This window comes from Rhea americana, unplaced genomic scaffold (assembly GCF_003343005.1).
Source record: "Rhea americana isolate MKP2758 unplaced genomic scaffold, rheAme1 scaffold_22, whole genome shotgun sequence".
NCBI lineage: Eukaryota > Metazoa > Chordata > Aves > Rheiformes > Rheidae > Rhea > Rhea americana.
In genome coordinates, this window is record NW_028186329.1 from 7,443,273 (window position 1) to 7,462,882 (window position 19,610).

Consider the following 19,610-nt stretch of genomic DNA (forward strand, 5'->3'; position numbering starts at 1 on the left):
ACATGCTGTAGGCTTCTGACCATCCTGGTAGCTCTCTGCTGGACTCTGCAGTTTCTCAACATCCCTCATGAACTGGGAGACCCAAAACTGGATGCAGTGTCCCAGGAACGGCCTTACCGGGGTCAAGTAGAGAAGGGTAATCGCACGTTCCTTCATCTGAAAGCCAGTGCTTCTTCGGAGGTAGCCCACTATGCCCTTTGTCTTATTTGCAGTCAGAGCACACTGTTGGCTCATATTCAACTTGCAGATAGATTTTTCTGTCATTTCCAGTGCAATAAGGCCAGTCTGCTCCTGTGTTTATAAACAAACTTTAGGTCAGGCAGAATTGTAAACTTTATTTTGCCTTTTTAAAATAAATTCAATGATGTTTGCTTTCTACGTGCAGAGCAACTTGGAATGAAACAGTGCACAATAATAAAGCTGCAAAACTTAAGCTTACATAACATTTATCTGTCTTGAAATTTCAGATATTTACAGAGTTTTGCCACGCTCAGTTCAGTTTGTAACAGACAGATACTTACTCAATAGCAGCAACTTCTGGGAATTGGCATCATATCTGCACATATGAGAAAGAGTTAGCAGCTTGTTTTATGCAATCTGCTTTCTTTCTAGATATGTGAGTTCTAGTTGTTGCATGAAGGAAATGTGTTTAGATGAACACAAGCCAGAAGTAAAAGCCCAGTTTGCATTAGAACCACAGACACTGGAGTGGTTCACTGGAGCACCTCTTACTGAGGAGGATGCAAACACATTAGCAGAAGGTCAGCTTCTCTTGAAAGACGTGGATTCATATGCTGCGGTTTGCATCTAAACTATAAAGACCTTTCTAACCTCCTCCTATGAGCTGCACAGATGTGAAAAGGAGTGTGGTCTGCCCCATCGAGAGACCCCGGGGGCCTGTTGATGGAGAGGCGTAGCTGGGAAACGCAGCTGGGCATGGTTATTTACTGTGAAAAATGCATATCTAGAACCTGCAGTTTCAAGTTGCTGTGAAGCCACTCTGGGACTACACTGCCACCAAGAAGGACCCAGTGCTTTGCTAGCTGCTGTGACTGAGAAGGAATGGGGAGGAGGCTGAAGGGGCTGTGATGTGAGGGCAGCAGTAGCAATGTGTGGATGTGAGCATGAGGAAAGCAAAAGACTGAGTTAAGCCGTTTGTAAAACTGCGTAGGGTCAACTACTGTTTAATGTAGCAGTGAAGATAAAACAACAGAATTTGGGTCAGGGCTTGATATACAAGCGCTAGCTGGACCAAGAGTTGAAATGGAGCAGCTTGATGAGTTAGAGTCCTGCTATTCCTAACTAAGTTACTGCTGCCTGTGCACTGTCTTTTCCTCCCTCCCTCCCTGTAGCTGGCAGGGCTTTCTGTCCAGTCTTGGGGTAGATGAGATATGACTGCAGCTCATGCACACACATCTAGTTAAGCTTTAAACTAATTGTTTGGACGTTGTGAGCATTATAGCAAGGAGCTCAGCAAGGACCGTGCCGGCGTCTCTCCTCGGGGCACTACACAGCTTYGTTGGGCCGTGTCGAGGCTGTAGCTTGGGCTTTARTCTCTCCAGCAACACCTCAACCTAAGCTATRCTAYTTTGACTTGCTTTTTGGGCAGCTARTGGCTAGATTTCCCCGTTCTCTTCCCAGCTGCATGGCTTCAGTGGCTGCTCTTTGCAGAGCTGCRCTTGCCTTGCGGATGGGAGCGCGGCTCGGTAACCCGTGCTTCTGCGCGGAGTGCTTTGGCCTTGCGGCCAGGCTGGCCGCCCGGGCTGCCCGGAAGGCCCTGCAGGCAAGAGGAGGACGAGGTAATGCAAGGCCGGAAAGGCAGTGTGCTGAAGTGGGAAGGACTCTTCTTTGGAGGTAACTTCTGATCTAAAAATAGCTGATTTGGTTCCATTATTCTTTTTAAATGTGTTTTACTTGATCAGGTGAAATTTCCTGAGACCTGAGCAGGTGCCAGCCTCTAAGAAGCATTGCTCTGCATTTATCTTTATGTGATAGAGAGCACATAAAAAACAAATTTTCTTCATTTTCTCCTCCTGAGATAACATGTGGCCATTAAACTGTGAAGTATTTTTCTTACTGCGTGCAGATTCCCCCTGCCCTCTCCAGCCTGGCACTGCACAACAGCAAAGGTGTAAAATAATTGTTGTAATTATGTGTCCTGGAAAACAATGATACTAGAACTGCTTACAGAGGTTTATAAATATATTTTATTAAAAAATGAAGATTACTTATTTTGCGAATGCTGCTGTGAAATACAATGAGGATACATGTAGTGTGTTGTTTAGCTTTGAAACAGGCTTTTTCTTGTCAATTTTCTGTTACCTTCTAAAATAAAATCCTATCTGTTGGGGAGTCAGAAGCAGATAAGATCTTCCAATTTGTTACTGAAGATATTTGAAATTTTAAAACCAGTTCATTAGATACAATGTAAGCGTTAAGAATATGCATTTATTAGGATTTCCACAGCAAATGCAGCCCACGAAACATTAGACTTATTTCCTTCTTGTTCAAGCCATTGTAATGCATTTCTCCTCGGCTAAACGTGCTCTTGAGCTTTTATGTCAAAGTGAATCGTGATCTAATGCTCACCAGATCAAACTTAAATGTTGCAGTGTTTCCCTTCTGGTCCTGGTTCTTCCTAATGTGATGATATTTGTCTAGTCAGTTATGTGCAAGTGTGAATGAGAACATGCAATTATATATATATATATATACACATATATATATATGTATATGTATATGCATATATATGCAAACACACCTGGAAATATTGCCCAAGGAAACTATGCTTCTGTTGTGCTCAGTAAAGCTTGCAGTTAATTGCTGCCTTAGCTTTTTCTTTATGTATCTGAAAAAGGAAAGTTGCTAATTAGGTAAAAAGCTTAATAAGATCCATGTCCATAAGGCCGCTGTGACACAGAAGACTCTTATTTGTGTGAATTGCAGATCCCGGCTCCTTGCGCGGGGGAACGCGTGGGTCGATGGTGGCCAAGCCCGAGGCCGCGGGCGCTGGGGCCGCGGGGCCGCCCGCGCGGTTCGAACATGTCACGTCAAAGCGCTGGTGGCGCTGGGGCCCGTGGGCCCAATTAGCGGGCCCGAAAGCCCGTCTCCGGCCAGCCGTCACTAACGCTCCGGATAAAATCTGACATCTTTCCCCCTGCCTCCCTCCTTCCGCCGGATCCTAATTAATTTAAATGGTTTTACTGAGGGGCTGTGGCACTGCTGAAAGGGCAGAGGACCTTGCTGGGGCAATCAGCTTAAACACTGGTCCCTTTCCTGCCCTTATTGCTCCAGACTTCCCGTTTGGGAGATACAAATACTATTTTAATTTTTAAATCTTTTTTTTTTTAAAATGTTCAATTTCCTTCAGTTTTTCTGATGTGGTTTGTACAAGATGCCTTTTCAAAGAGCAGAGTGGTGGGATACAGACAAGAACTTTTAAGTTCATTGTTAATTGCCTTTATTGGAAAGAAGGAGTAATGAGGGGTTTCGCATGGAAAAGGTGCATCTTCTCCGACGCTGATAATTAGGAAGAAGTCTGTAGTTAAATCTATTTTTGATTTTCTTACACGTTGTTGCCTAAATAAGCTTTTTTGCTTTCCTTGCTGAAGCAGCAGATTGGTGCTTTCTGATTTAAAAAAGTAACAGCTTGTGGAATACATTTTTGTAAGTATATGCAGCTGAAGTCATGCCAAGCCCATGTCAATTGTCAGATAAGCTCGGGAATGAATGCCCATCTTACCCGACCATGTAAGGACCGAAGCTATTGCAGAAGGAGCTCTGAGTTTGCTATGTATATAGCTCAGCTCCTGCCAGGATCAAATTCCTCACTGTCATTACTCAGGAGAGTCACCACCGACTTGAATAGGACTTTAGAGGGTCAGGGGCCCTAGGCCATTGCTCAGGTGAAGGACTCGAGTGTGTTTAATTTTAGTAGTGCAAGTAATCCTTGGAAACATTCATATACTTCAAATTAAGCATGCGTACAATTTTTTTTCTTCTTTCTTTCTTTCTTTTTTTTTTTTTTTTTAGGATTAATAGCCCATCAAGAAATTTTTGTCTATCATATCCACCTTCTAAACTGATGGAGAAATCTTGTTTTCAGTCGAGAGAGCTTGGGATGCAAAAACATATCCCACAGTAGGCCTAGAAGATGAGCTGCCTTCCAGCCAGGATCACTTAGCCTTGCTGATGCAGCCTGCTTTAGAAGCAGCTATCTGGTGACCTCTGTAGATAGCGGGCTACAGCAAAAACATGGGTGGACCTGCAGTGATAAAGCACCATGAAGGTGAGTCTAACATCCTGCTCCCTCCTGGCATGCTGTCCTCAGCAATTCCCTCCCAAGCATTTTAGGAATCTGTCAAAAATTGTTGTGTGTTTTTATATTAGGGACTGTAAACGACACCGTGCAGCCTTCAGGAAAGACTTTCACGGACTTCTAGATGCAGGTACGTGCCACGTTCGAGGAGTTAAAGCCCAAATCAGAAGCTGTTAAAGCCCAAGTCAGGAACCACGTGGCTGTTTTGGGATTTGGAGGCTGATGGTTGGAGCTTGCAGGGTATGTGTGCACCTGTACACAGTGTGTGTTTGGCAGTCTGTATTCTACACCTCTCCTTTTCTTGCAAGGAATGTTTGGAAACTTCTCTGATGTCAGTTAAGAAATAGTCTGTAGGAGGACCCAGGTTTTTATCTCACTATTATAGAAGTCAATCTTTGTTTTAAAAGGAAGGGGCTGCATGCTAATTAATACTGGTTGATTGGAAACTGCATTGGGGTCCAAATCCAGGGTTTTTCTACGTGTTTAGTACTCGTGACTTCCAGACTCAGCTCTGCTCCCACAAAGGTACTAAAATACATTGGCAGATATTTGTAAGAACAGGGCATACAGCACTTCCAAAACCATGCTTAGATAGCTAAATAGGAGCCAAGCTTCCTTAACAAACACATTAAGGAGTAATGGTTAAAAAGCTATGTTCTCCATGTGGGTGGGGGAGTTGGAACATTCTCCACCTCATGCAGCAGTCAAAGCCTGTATTCACTTCAACCTAGCCCAATCAGAAATGGATAATACCCCTTTTTCTGACTGTGTTTAACCAGGAGAGGCATATGCAAGGGTGTTTGGTAATTGAACAACAAGTTTTTAAAATTCTATTGTTGTCAGTTTACAAATTTGCTAGCATTTCTTTTCAAAATGTCACACTACTGTGCTGCTATTTCTCCCATGCTGTTTTTTCTTGCAATGTTTAATTGTGAATCATGAACTTTACAGTGTTTTATATATATAGAATATACACATCTATATTTATATAAAAAGCTGGGTGGTGGCAGGGAGAAACTTACTCTCTCTGCCCCATCTTTTGTTTTGATCTAGTTGCTATGGCAATATTAAGATCAATTTTGACAGAATAAAATGCTACAAATTACATTGTCACATTACCTCATTACAGGAGGCTGGCACTTTGTATTGCAGCATTACTGAAATGAAAAGCGTGAACGCTACAGGAATTTCTGCCGCATGGAAAAATGTTATTTTTGGATCCTTCAGGAAGGCGTGCCCATAAAACCACTGGTTCCCTGGTGAGTGACTAGTCACTGAGACTAGCAGAACTTTCGTCTTAATTTTTGGTTGTGGTAGGTGATGTCATCGTTGGACATACATTTACATTAAGCTGCAATTGGCATCACAGCTACAAAGGGCTTCATGTTTTCCTGTTAAACATTTAGGTAATTGGCTTCTTACAGCAAGACTGGTGGAATGAGTGTTTTCTTTCTTCCCTTTTGTTGTGGATCCTTTACTGTTTCTTTACAGTAGTATTACTAGCGTTGCCCTTGTAATTTGTCCCCCTTGATGGGATAGGAACTATTGTACTGTGCCTTACAGTCTCTAACCTGGTGTACGCTGGCAAACAGCTGCCTCTCGTTCACTGACACTAGCTGCTGTGGGTTTCTTTCTCATTCAGGTGTAACTTGTATAAGTTTACTTGCAGATGTGTGGCTTGTTTGTAGCTTTGTAGTTTGAATCGGGAAGTTTCTTCTGCTCTAATGACTGTGGAGCATTATTGCTGTGTTACTGAAAGATACCTTTAGTACCAGCTTTGGTTTAGAAATCTGTTAGACTTGGATGTGATTTGCATACAGGGAGACAATTTGTGTGATCTAGCCAATAGTTTAATTATTTTGTTTTTCTTCTAGTATTCTTCTTCTAATATTACTCTTGCTATATCTAGTCTAGAGTTGTAAACTGCAGTAGATATACAAATCCAGAACAAACATTTTGAAGAATTTGTGTGGAGTAGAGCCCCAATTTCCATTTCAGTGTTCCCTCTCTCATCTGATTTGTTAAATTCAAGTGGTCCCATGTGTGAGTAGCATGACTGCCAGAAGTGCTTTCTAGCCATCTGATTTTTTTTGGAAGCCTTTGATTATTTCTTTGTCCAGTTTTCTGTCCAAAATTAGAACTGGTAACTTAATTGGCTGGTTAGTGCTGCATATTTTATAATTTAACATTTCCAGCTTATGGCTAGGTAATGGCAGCAAAGTAAAAAGCACGAGAAATAAACTTTCTTACTGAAACCCAACTGCAACATGGTGGAGCTTTTGCACCATGTTATTCTAGTCTTTCAAGAGTAGCAAGCAAATTGAATAGGAAAGGTTTTACTGCTCGTGGATAATGTTGTACTAAGGGAAGAGACATAGCAGCCTACATTAACTTGATGAGCTGTCTGTGAAGCCTGAGGAAGAACTGCCACGTGCTGCTAATAGAGACACCCACAACAGAACTGAACTTAGAAGCTAGTGCTGCAGTTAAACCTGAACCAAGCCACAAGCTGAGAAACAAAAGTTAATGAGTAGGCAAGGCTTCAATAACTTCTGAGGATGGAGATCTCTCAAATGACACCTAGAAAAAAATAGATTATCCATGCAGGGCTGCTGAAGGAGGCTGCACTGTTTGTGACTGTACAGAAAACGGGCCCAAAACTCTGTGGGAGAGGCTCTGATCTGTATGATACAACTGGATGGTGCACGCAGCCAAATTAACTCAACTGAAGCTTAACTAGAGTTCCTGAGAGTCCTTGCTGTGTATTTAAGGGCCAAAGCCTCATCCTGCACTGGTGCTGAGGGAAGAAGAGAGGGGTCAGGGTTAGAGCAAACACTGAGAGATGCTGCATTGCATCCAGGTGAAATCGCAGCTGTCCTAGTTTTACGTCTTGATGCAGAAATAGAAATGCTAGCTTTCCTGCAGCTGTGTCTGGCAAATGTTACTCCACATTTGCTCGCTGTTCTGGGCCCTGATACTCAGCAAGACTCAGGCTGGCTGCTCCACCTGGTTCAGGTTATTGGAAGGAACCACTAAATCTCATAGGGGCTGTGGTTCATTTGGGCTGACTTGTAGAGTTTAACAGCTTGGAGGTGAAAGAAAAGCGAGCTGTAAAGAGCATGCCCTGGAGGACTCCTGAGTTTCAGTGCCTGTCACGGGCAGAGTCCTGCCTTGTTTGTACAGCTCCAGGCTTTCAGGTGCAGTTACCTAGCGTGATACAACAACCAACAGTGATTTTTTCCTGCCTGTGTGGTGATAAGGAGCGAGTGGAGATATAATTAAAAACTTGAATATTGAGGGTGGAGGAGCAAAGCTTGGGATGGTTTGTGTGTACAAGTCATAGAGCTTTAGCCTAGGTTGTGACTTAGTTTTCATTTCTCTGAGTAGTCTCTCACAAGAGTACGCTGATTAATTCCCATGGGATTTCTTATGAGCGTAGCCACTTACCAGTAGATCTTAATTGCTCCTAATCTGTCCCTTACTGTGCAGGCCGTGTTTTTGTTGGAGTATTTGCACGTGAGAGTGTTCTGGTAACTTGCAAATACTGACTTCTCTGCTAAGAAAGAAACAGAATTTATTATTGCAAACACATGTTCTACAGAAATTCTGGTTTCTAATATTTTTTGTACTTATATAAGAATTCAACCATTGTGCGACTCGAGAGCTGCTGAGCGTCGTTTGTGTTATGTTGTTAATAATAGCATGATTTCTAAATTCTGGTTTGGCGAGCTGGGAGCGCGGGTGACTGTTCCCGTTCTTACACTTGCACTCTCTTTGCGTTATAACACAGACAGCCACCAAATCCCTGCCCTAGAAAAGCTGCAGCTATTGCTTGTATATTAGCTGGTAAAGACCACTTGGGCCTTCAGTGGGACTACAGCTGTAGTAAGAAAGAAGTAAGAAATCTTTGATAAGTTCTGCAAACTTTATCATTTACTCTGCATAATAAATACATGGGGTTAAATGTGTAAATAATAATAATTAATATCTGACTGACAGCAAGAGAAGACAGTGGTATTTGCAGCCTTAAGGTTTTAATTACGTGCATTTGCTGTGGGCCTGTAAGCAATGAATAATTAAAAAAAAAAAAGTCCATGACTATCTTCATTTTTGCATAATTCTGGTATCTCCTTGGACAGAAAGGAGGAAGGTTCCTGAATAATTGCAGTGTATGACTGCCTTATTACAACACGGCCATGTCTAATGGGGTCACCAAAATATTATCCAGAAAATCATGAAGATGTTCAGAAGCACAGCAATGAACATGCTTTAATGCTTTATTCCTCTAAATGTAAAATTTAAGCACCCACTTTTCTGCTCAGTTTAAGTTCTGATGGGTGATAACCTTTTGATGAACTGTCCTGGGCCTTATGCTTTCACCTGTCAAAATAAATGACATTTACCCCAAACCAATAACAGTAACACCAAAACCACATTGTTTTAGGGCATAAATCTAGCCCTTCAACGGCATGAGCCTGTCACTGAACTCCTGACACCAAGTTATATTATTTAATGAGTGCTATTAGGTAGTTCTGTCACTTAATAGGATTGAGGGTTGGAAATGCCATGTAATATCACTTCACTGGAGAAAAAAATCAACAAACAGCCTTCACTAAAAACCTCATGTTCGCTTTGATGTCGGTAGGGCCTGCTGTCACTTCAGAACGGAGACTGCAGCGCTGTTTCCACAGGGCTACAGCTGCCATTTTAGGACAAGAGACAAGTTGTTCTTGGCAATTTTACATTAGAAGCACCCCCCAAAAATAAAATTCTCCCACTGTCTGACCAAGAGTGAAGAAACATTTTGGCAGGCTCATGTTCATAAAACAACATGTAGTTTAAGGAGACAGAAATGTGTGTGTACAAGAAAAAATGCTAATGGCTATTACTGTGATGAGTTGTCATTTATACTGGGATATCACCTAAAATTCCAGGTTAAGTTCAGGGCTACCTTACGTGCCATGCAATTATTGAGGTTCAGTTTTTGTCCTGAGTTTTTGATGGTCATGCAGTTATGCATTTGGGTCTCCAGCTGCCCGTTGGGCTGCCTTCTTCACTGGCCGGTGCTGCATCTCTACAGGGAAGAGTGGTGATGAGTTGATGAGGAGACCGGTCATGGCGTGGAGAAAGCGAGGTGGAGCCTGGTAGCAGCAGTTCTATCTCAGACATTAGCTTGCAGCCTCAGGCACCGGGGCAGTTAAACCTCCCAGAGCTAGTCCTGTTAGTGTGTTATTCTGATCCTGCAAGGAGAGGTCTCTTCTGCTGAGCAAATTCTCCACCCTGCTCCAAGTGCAGACACGAGCTGCAAGAACGACTGAAAGGTGCCGAAAGAGGAAAAAGGCTCTGCCTGCTGGAGGTGAAAAGCACCCCAGTGCACTGGGACTGAGTGTGGTTGGTGAAACTGTTAACTGGTTTGATCAAAGGAGCGAAATTCTCCCTTTTCTTTGAAGCAGATGTCCAAAGCATAGCAAAGGAGCTGATTTCCCTCTGCAGCAGCTGAGCAACTTGAGTGTGGTTAAAAACAGAAAGGTTAGATGCCCTTGGAAAATGCTGTGGGAAAAGGTTTTGCTGACCCCATTAGATTTCAGTTTTAAGTCTTGTGTAGGTTCTGGGGGTAAACATACTTGCTGTTTGTAGCATCATGAGCATTTCCACATGTCTGTAGGTCCTTCCCTAGAGCGAGCCAGGTTTGCTGCTTAACTGTGCAGATGCCTCTTCTTCAAATTACAGCTGCATTTGTGATCAAGGTTGCGGAGTATTTTGGCTGCAGAGATTCCTTTCGAGGTATGAGATTGCTCTGGGATTCTGTACTGTGTCCTTTGAGAGGAAAAACTAGCTGACTGATCTCAGAAAAGTAAGTGTAGAACCCACATAAGCTTCTTCAGCTCCTGAATCTCACAGATGGTATCTTCATAGCTGCAGGCCACCCCATGCTGCCTCAGAGATAACGCAAGCGGTTCGAAGTAGGCTGGTGTCCCATCATCTTCTGGCTACAGGGTCCTTGGGACTCTGGAAGTCGCTGGCAGAAGTCTCACTAACTTCAGAATAATCAAGATCTCATCAGAGATCCTGGTGAGCCCGTCACAGGCTTGATAGGGTAGGAACAAAAGTCACATGCCRCGTTTTTAGTTTTATAAAGGGAGTTGAAAGCATGCTGGTAGACATTCTTCAATCCTAAGAGATATTTAATGGGGGTAAGATACATATATTTTATTCACATAACAAATCAGTTTTGTCATTCCTTGAAGCAGTGCTGGTAGAGACCTAGCAAGAAGTTAAATTGTGTACGTAACTTTATGCAATAATCAATGACAAGAGAATGCTTGAAATGTAAGTTAGACCKCAATATCCGTATTTTTTTCACTTATGACAACTGTTTTCCAAGGCCTGAGATAGATTTTGGTGATAACACTGGATCTTAGGGTTGAGAATCTTGCTGAGAGTAGACTTTTTGCATTTCATTTTAGATGCTTTAGTTTTGCAGATCTTCAGATGCGTCTTTTATTCAGTTCTTTGTTTGTCTGTTAATTAATGTGTGTCAAATTCACAGCATTTCAAAGTGAGATTTGTGACTTGAAAGGAAAGTGGGTGGGTTGTGCATAAAACAGCTTTGGCTTTGTCAAAGGTATTGAAAAGTGTATGCTCTACTGCAGCTGATGACRCTCAAGCTGCCTAAAAACTGTCCTGCAGGTCAAAATAGCATATTCACAATGAGAAAAAAAATAAAGTTACAGGGTTTGAATCCATAGTATAAAAGAGGCCTATTAAGAGCAGATCCCTTTTTGGGCCTTGACAGTTGGATCTAAATACAAAGTGCCTAGCTAAGCTTAGTGAAGTGCCTAGCTAAGCTTAGTGAAACCCTCCTGGAATAGGTCAATTTTGAATAATCCAAACGTGACTTGGGCCAGCTATTTATGTTCATAAAGTAGTGTAGGTCCCTGGCTTAAAACAACCCACTTCTTAAGGAATTTTCTGTAGGAAAAAGTGGGCAGATGTCTAATCTCTTTGTACAATTGTTTAAATGTTATGCACTAATAGCTCTGCTAAGGGGATGTACAAATTAAACATACACCTGTTCCCTTTTATTTATTTCATTTATTTTCATGGATTTCTGAAATCTTAGGGGCAAACTATTCCCTGTTGTTTGGATGCTTAGAAACGGAGTAGGATGCAGCAATAGGCAGGTCAATGATGTCCTGCATTTGTCTTTCTACAGAGCTGTATTGCAAGAGTTGGTACTTCGCAGCACCGGCAAGCAGTGCTGGCCCACGAACTGTCGATGCAGAAGCTGCTGCGTGCTTAGGCACTGTTTTCATTCTTTTGTTTGAGAAAGCGTTTAGTGTGTCGAGTAAAACAAAAACTCTGCCGCCCAGGACCTCACCCTGACCAGATCACTTGGATAAAGCAATGCCTAATATGTTTTCAGTTATGAAATATGTTTGAATACGGAGCTGTGAATTAGGTGTCCAGTGTTAAATGTCATCCTTGTACACTCCAGGCTTTGAACCCTGTATCTGCGCGTGTGTAGCACGTGCGTACGGCTGTGTGTAAATCGGGTCTCGCCTGGTGGCCGGGGTTGCCGGTCTGCGAAAGGCACGAGGGGGAGCCGTCCGTCAGCGAGTGGCAGCGTCGCTGAGCCGTGCCTGCACTTGCGCCTGAGCTCTGCCGGGTTTTATTCCTAACTGCATTCTGAAAAACAATTTATGAGATAAAATTATGATGTTAGAATGTGCGGCATAAACTGATGCAGCAGAAGGCACAAACAGAAATTTGGGAAATCGGAAATTAGTAGTATTCTATTTTTTAAGTGAATAAATGAAAGCTTTAGAACCAAGCACACCTGAACATCAACATTTATTTTCTTTTGAATCCTGAATTTCCTATCTTAACTCATCTATCTTTTGGAGTCTGCTCTTTCTTAAAAATCCGCATTGCTTCRAAAAAGGAATAAAATACCCAGAGTATAGGCATACTTCTGTTTCCTCTCTCCTGCTGGTACATCAGTGAAAACTGAATGTTCCCCCTGTTCCACCAAGAACATTAATCCATGCTGGTGTCTTCAGATAGCAGACTAACTGATAGCCAATGTGTGTGCTGAACACTGGGGGAATGTGTTGCATTCAAAATGATGCATTCAAAAGCTGTTGTATAGGCAGTATTTCTCGGATACAGAGAAACTAGAATAGTTTCAGCAAGCAATGGAATAGATGTAGTTTGCAGCAAAGTGTTGACCAGGAATTCATGAAAGCATGTGAAGAAGTTGCTACATGGTCATTTCATTCTAAAATGTGTGTGCTGTTGGCAAAAGGGAAATCTCATCCCACTTTCTTCTAGCCTGCTGTTGTTTGTTCCTGCTTCCTCCCTTGTTTTAGCATCGGTCTTCGTGACAATGGAGGTCTGATCCAGGTAAAAACTAGCCAGGCTGGGGCGGGGGGGAGTCAGCACCAACTTGAACGTAGGCCAGTCTGAAGTGCTTCTGCAGCTTGTAGGAGTAAAAGTCAGGACAGGGATGTTAAAATTAGCCCATAAAGATCTAGGAGGCCATGCTAAGAAATGAATCACGGGAAGTTCAAAAGCCAAGTTCTTTCCCTGAAAGAATTTACTCCCTGAATTGGTAGTTTTGCCAAGGCCAATGTCTGAAGTATATGTGTACAACYGTTCACAGATGCAGTTTCTTCTATGTGGGAGCTTCTCTCTGCTTCAGTGCATTACCATTTTTCTCCATGGGCACGGGCTAGGAGAGACAGGTTTCTTCACATTCTCCCAGATCTGCATGAGAACAGCCTTCAGGAAGAGCACGGAGACACCGCAGACTTCATATGCAACAGCTTTGCTGTGGGAACTGTGATCAACTGCTCTTTAAGGTTTTGGATGGCTTCCCAGTTTTCTGGTGTTTAAGTTCTTGGGATGTCCTTGCACAGGAGTTGGAGGCTTTTTATAGTTTGTGTGTAGGGAAACAGTGTTCATATAAATTGCTTTTCCTAGATAAGTGGGAAGTCTGGAGTATTCTGGGCCTCTTGGGTGGAACGACTTTAGATTCTTCTTTCTTTCTTTTTTCTTTTTTTAGCTTCTTTTGAAGCTACAGGGCAATGCTCCCACTACTTGTATTCTAAATAGGAAGCATTTATGTTTCAGAAGACTTTTGTTTCAGGCATTCTATGTAAGAGAAACTAGAGATATTAGTTTGAACCTCCATCTTCTCCTGAATATCCCTGACTGAGTGTATTAATGGGCTGGTTTTGATTTAAAAAGATAAATGACTGATCTTTTCAACTGTGCTGTAAGGCCGATGTTCTGGTTACTAAAAATGCAGTGGTGCTTCCAGATGTTTACGTGCGTATTGATGACTGGTAGTGAAAGACCCTGAACAGAGGAGAACTTTTCATAAGACCAGAGTCATCAACATGAGATTCCTGGGTTAATTCCAGTCGGCCTGCATGATATTTCCTCTGGAGTTTCAATCGGATTAGATATTCATCTTCTCTTCCTGTTCCAAACTGTTGTTTAGTGTTGATGTGTCCTCTCAAATGGTTGCCAAGTTCCAACACAGTGGTAGTAAAGCCAGTCCTGCATTTATGCTGAGGTTTTAAAACTTATGGGGAAACTTAACCCCTTATCTCCATTCAAATGAGGCTACTGAGAAACTATAATACCTTGGTATTTGCAGGTAAAGTGAGCAAAAGAACATGAGAATGGGTGTCCTGGGTCCAGCTGGACGTCTGGCTAGCCCAGCTGCCTGGGTCTGGAAGGGACTGAAGAGAAGCCTAGCCCTGCTGCTTTCGCGGGGTAGATACAGTCTCAGTTCTCTGAGACTTCCAATCCTATGGCAAACCTTCTGAATACCGAATTCAGAATATGGCAAATAAACACCTTTTGACATAACATCTGAATGTCTGTTTCCCCAAATTGTTCAAAGATTCTTGAGGAGGTTGATTATATCTGCTAGGTTGGATGTCCATAAACCAAATATCCTGTATCCTAAATGTTAGGAAAAGGTTAGGCATGTGATGCAGCTCTAGTTATTCAAATGCTTTTGTTACTTGTAGCCTTTGTGAACTCTTGTGACTGCCGCAATTTATTTTGCCAGCGCTTTGTGCCCATCTGAACAGGTTATGGAGAAATTTAGAACGTGCAAAGAAAGGCAAAAATCATAGTCTGTAAACTATAATTAGTATTAAATATTATAATGGAAGACTACTTAGGTTATATTGTTTGACAGGTCACCGTATAGATGATTGGGCATATACTGACTGAATAAAAACCTAGGGGGTATACGAGGGACTTGTAATCTTACCCTGGAAGTGCAAATGGCAAAATCGTTTCATAAATGGCTATTGTTTTCTTAAAGCACCAGGTTTCTTTTGCTACTTTTTTTCTTARAACCCTTGGAGATGCTATATATCCACACACACCATGCTTGGTTGTCTGCATAGATTTCATTATTTGTGTTTGCCTGCTTAGTGCAAACTCATTACTTGCCAGTAAAGTCCTCTGTTGACACCAAAAGACACTGGGGAAATATAATGTTTTTTTCTTTCCTTTTTTTTTTTTTATAATGAAGTCTTTGTATTCATATGAAGTTTTCCTCATTGGTAAAACAAAATAAAGACCCCAGGAGCACTAGCACGCAGAAGTTCACAGCTTCTTGTTTAGTACCTGTGCCACAGCACCAGGGACTGTATAACCCCATAAGGAGGAACTTAATACATTTTAAAAATCTAGTGACAAGACTAATGAAAATGACATGACTGTGGAAAAACTTTTTAAACTCGTTGTCTGAGAGTCTGAGGATGCGTGTCTCTAATAAGCTGGGAAATGTGCTTCCCGTTTGAACAGTATGCTCTGTCCCATTAAGCTCAAGCCTTTCCTTTGCCACTACCCATGGCTCAGAACCAGAGCAAGGAGTCAAAACCTGGTGAAGGACTTGTRTCTCCAAAAACGTGTTACAGGCTAAGGCTCTCTTGAGCCTGTAACGTGAATAATTCTTCCTGTCCGTAAAGATCCTTTCTAAACTCTTCTGAAAGCCCTTATCAGACTAACTGCTGTGCTTTAAGCGTCATTTGGGAAATGTACCCTTAACACAGTTTTTAGATTCTGGCACCAAATAAATGTTTTTGTGAATGCATGAGCTGGAGACGTTGTTTAAGGGTRGTAAGATCTGTAGTTCAGATCTTTTTTTGACTGTGAACTAGGTATTCCAGCGCTGGTGGGAGTACCTGGGAGACGAGGAGGAGCTGAGGAGGACGCGACAACCCGATACMGCCGTGAGCAGCCTCTTCCCGACTGGGGCTCTGCCGCTGATCCCCAGGAAGCTGATTTGGGAGAAACGGCATATAACATAGTGCACACACTGTTCGGGAACCCGCCTGCTGCTCGCCGCTAAATTTACTGCGAAGAAGGGCACTGCGTGCCAAAATTACATCAATTCTGCTGGTTTCCTCTAGCCTAACYCTCCAAGCCACTGGGTGTGATTAGCTCACGGTCACCCCTGCACCTGGGGAGTACGCGAGGCCGGCACACAGACGGACCGAGCCTGAGAAAAGCTTCCCGGTTCCTGAAATTGCTTTGCTTTTCCAGCGGAGTACTGTTTGCGAGGTGCCCAGGTTGAGGGCAGGGGCGCGCGCGGCCGGCCGGAGGGCTGGGGCTGTCGGTTAGGCGTTTCGCCGCCTCGGGGCTGAGCGCTCGCGCGCTCGCCGAAGCGAGGGCTGTTTGCTGGAAGGACCAAGGTGTGCCGCACAACGTGCTTCCGAGCAGAGGGGCGAGAGCCGCGGCACCGTCCCAGCTTTTCCAGGACAAACGTACGCCGCGGAAACCTCTCGTTTTGCTACCGTGACTGCGCTATACGCTGCTCTGGCAGCGTGCGCGCGCTGCTTCCTGCTCACATCTCCGTCTGCGCGTGGGGAGTTACGCTCACGGGGGAAGAGGAGACGTCAGATTTTCTTCAGTGAAGGGCAGTAGGTACTGGCAGACAAAAAAAACAAAAAACAAAAAACCTTCAGTTACAAGAAGTCTCTTTTCAGGCTAGTTTTTCAGTTTTTTCAAAGACTTTTTTGTTTCTATTAAAATGTTTGTTTTTACAGATGGAATGCTGATAGATGAAATCCTTTTTTCTCTTTTCTCTTTTCTTTCTGCTTACCTTTCCCACTCTTCACCTCACCTCACGGGGCTGCTCAAAAAGCTGAGAAAGATTCATCATTTAAGTGATTTAAGAAGTTTTTCTTTTTAAAGCAAAATAATTTTTCAAGAAAAATAAGAATCCATTAACTTTCCATTAAATAAAACTTCCTGTCTGTCTGAGCTGTCTCAAGTGCTCAAAGGCGAAAGAATGACTATTCTTTGTATGGAACAGAATGAAGAGCTGTAGTTAGAACAACTGTGTTTTTATCACACTCCTTTTTTGCAAGATATTTTGAGTTGAGTGGTGTCCAAGCCAGCAAGAAATTAAGTCTGGCTACAAGACTTGCTTTGCTTAGCAATGGAGAAGCTGTGGTATTTCTGCAAACGACAAAACCAGTGTTCTGATTCCCATGGAGCCTTCACTCAGGGTGGTATGTGCCTCCAGAGCCTTGCAYCTTGCCCAGCCACTCCGGTGGTGGCTGGAGTATGCCTGATCCCCTCCATGCTCATGACMCGGGTTCTTGAATGCTCTGCATGTTCTGAAGCTTTCCCAAGGAAAAATTGTTTTTCATAATCTCATTTCCTTGCATGTCTGTCCCTCTCCCTCATAAATGCTGAACCTGTGCACCACAATTTCAAAACAATTTAATTCTCCACAAGTTTTTTAATAAAAGAAGCTGTGCTGAGGAGAGAGATGCCGTAAGTGCGTTGGCTATGGCATAGCCTCACACCTTGCCAGACACCAGAGGATCCCAATGCAGGGGAGCCGTTGMAAATGCCTCGACCACAGGCTGCACTCGCAGTCGTCCCAGAAACAAAATCCGTTCAGGTTTCCTTAATTCCAGCACTCATGAAATACTGGTTTTACTTTCACCTATCTACCTTCTTGGTTGCTCCTGAACATCTTTGCCGTACTCTCTTTCTTTCTACTCTTTGCAATCTTTCCTGAAAGTATATCTAAGTCATTAATTAAATCACTTAATGGAAGTATCAAGATAGGTACAGGATATACGAGTGAGCCTATTACCGTGACCGTTGTCCTGCCTTCTCTGGTCCCCACCCATCTCTTTCTTTTTTGTTCCTCTGACCTGTTGTATCATGTCTCTGTGGAGGATTACCATTTCAAGGCAAAGACTGTGCCCTTGTTTTATGTGAACCACCCAGGATAGGTAGGGGAGGTCAAGTAATAATAACTATTAGTAATAGCGTGGTAATGAGTGGAATTTGGCTGTTGTATCCTTTTTGTGTGGAGKGCCTTCTATGCTGAGGTATGTTGCTATGCTTTAGTGCATACTTGCCATTGGAAAATACATAGCATACAGGATTTCCTCGGTTTTAGGGTTCCTAAAAAATAGCTTTTGGTCAATGTCGCTTGAATATCTCATTCCATACCTGTAACAGATATTTCTGTCTTGAGCTGGATCTGCCATCAGGTCTACTCAAGCCAATGCTTGGAAGAGCAAAAACATTGCAAGTTCTGGGCCAAGATATGCTAAATGATGACTGATTCTGAACAAGTGCGKTTTTTTTTCTAGCTAACTGCTTTAAAATTAGAGTGATAGAGAATGAGTGGCTTAAGAAGAGTAGCTGCAAAGGTAGCCATGTGTGTATGTGCTACTGTTYCTAAATCTCAGCTCTTGCCTGCCCTGCTTAGCAAGCAAGAGCTTCTTTACATAATTGATTCAATTAGGCCAATCAAAYGAGGGATTGTACAGTGAAGATACAAGCTTTCTTCTAGAACTGTGTATGTTACCATAGTTAACAGCATTTCTTTAGTCACCTGCCAAGCACTTGRCCTAGTTTATATCATGGTGTGATAAAGAAATGACATCAGACCCATTCGTCCCATAGTCACAGATCGCTGCTACGTAAATCAATGGACCTTCTGACTGGATCATTTCAATGGTTGCTCTCCAGTTCGCTTTCTCTTTCAAACAGCAGTCATCTAGTAGAAACTATTTGTTCATTTACTTCAGTTGTTTTTTCTTTTTTTTTTTTTTTTTTGGGGGGGGGGTGATGGGGGAAGTACTTGTTAAAGGAAACAAACAGGGCAGAGCCCTTCAGAAGTGTGCACATCCAAGCAAATCAATTGCTTTATTGTCTTTTGTCATGCTCTTGCAGCTTTGTTTAATGTTTAACATTTTAATGCTCATCTCCTGTGTTTCTGAGGTTTTGAGGTTGCAATCTTTATGCTGCCAGCGATGGCAATATTAACCCTTTGAACAAGACRTCGGAGGCCCGTGGATGGAGAGCTCTCCGTCCTTCCTCTCCAAAAGCCCGCTCCCCTGGTGATCCTATCTGAGCTCGCAGCAGGTCTCAGACCAGCTCCTGGAAGACTGATGTTTGGAATAGCGTTGGAATACAAAGTGTGCTTTTGTTGTTGTTTTTATCATTTTGTAATGTTCAAACTGTTTTTATGCTTTCCGTAGAAAAGAAACATCCTTCATAGTTCAAGCCAACTGTTGGTTAAAATGTGAGGTTTACAGTATCATCTGAAGTCAGATGTTGTCCCATTTCACAAAATTTGGATTGAGCTAACACGTCCATTGGAGGGAGTTTCCTATGAACTGGGACTAAAACCAAGTCTTTTGACTTTTTTTCCTGACTATGCCTTTAAGTCACTATCTGACTGTTGTAATTAACTTTTTAGCACTTACCTGCAAAACAAGGATGATTATCCTCACACAAGAGTGTTAAGAAGCTTAATTAAACTGTGCCTTTAAAGTACTTCCCTTAATACGCTACAGAAGCTTAGTGTATATAGTGCATATCACATGCATTACACATAAGTAACTTGATACCAAGAACATTATATGAATGTATACTTTGGAAAAATCCTTTGTGTGCATCTTCATGCATGATGATTTTTTATGTCAACTCATTTCTTTGAGTCAGAAATTTAACTGTAGTAAGTAGTATCTTTTTGAGCCTGAAAGCCAAAGCTCCACAATTAGTAGTAATGTAGTGGTGATAATTAAGAAAAGTTTGTTTTATATCCAATTTCTAGAAGCTAATAGTATAGACAATCTGAGCTGATCTTGGTAGATATTTTAGGGAAGGGCATCTTAAGTAGCGAGGAAGCTAAGATTTAAAAAAAAGATGATGTAGTGCTGCAGGAATGCAGTCATCTGAAAAGTACCAATGATAGATGAGGAAAAAATGCTTCATTCTTCCA

General features: G+C 42.4%; 1 long non-coding RNA gene across 1 annotated transcript in view; it reads left to right on the forward strand.

Moving 5' to 3' along the window:
• LOC146595651 (uncharacterized) overlaps positions 1 to 19,610 on the forward strand; it is a 166,501-nt gene that overhangs the window by 32,930 nt on the left and 113,961 nt on the right. The window contains exons 2-4 of the long non-coding RNA XR_014895913.1: positions 4,033 to 4,288; positions 4,390 to 4,448; positions 5,448 to 5,577. This is a non-coding gene — a long non-coding RNA (uncharacterized LOC146595651). The remainder of the gene's footprint in view (positions 1 to 4,032; positions 4,289 to 4,389; positions 4,449 to 5,447; positions 5,578 to 19,610) is intronic.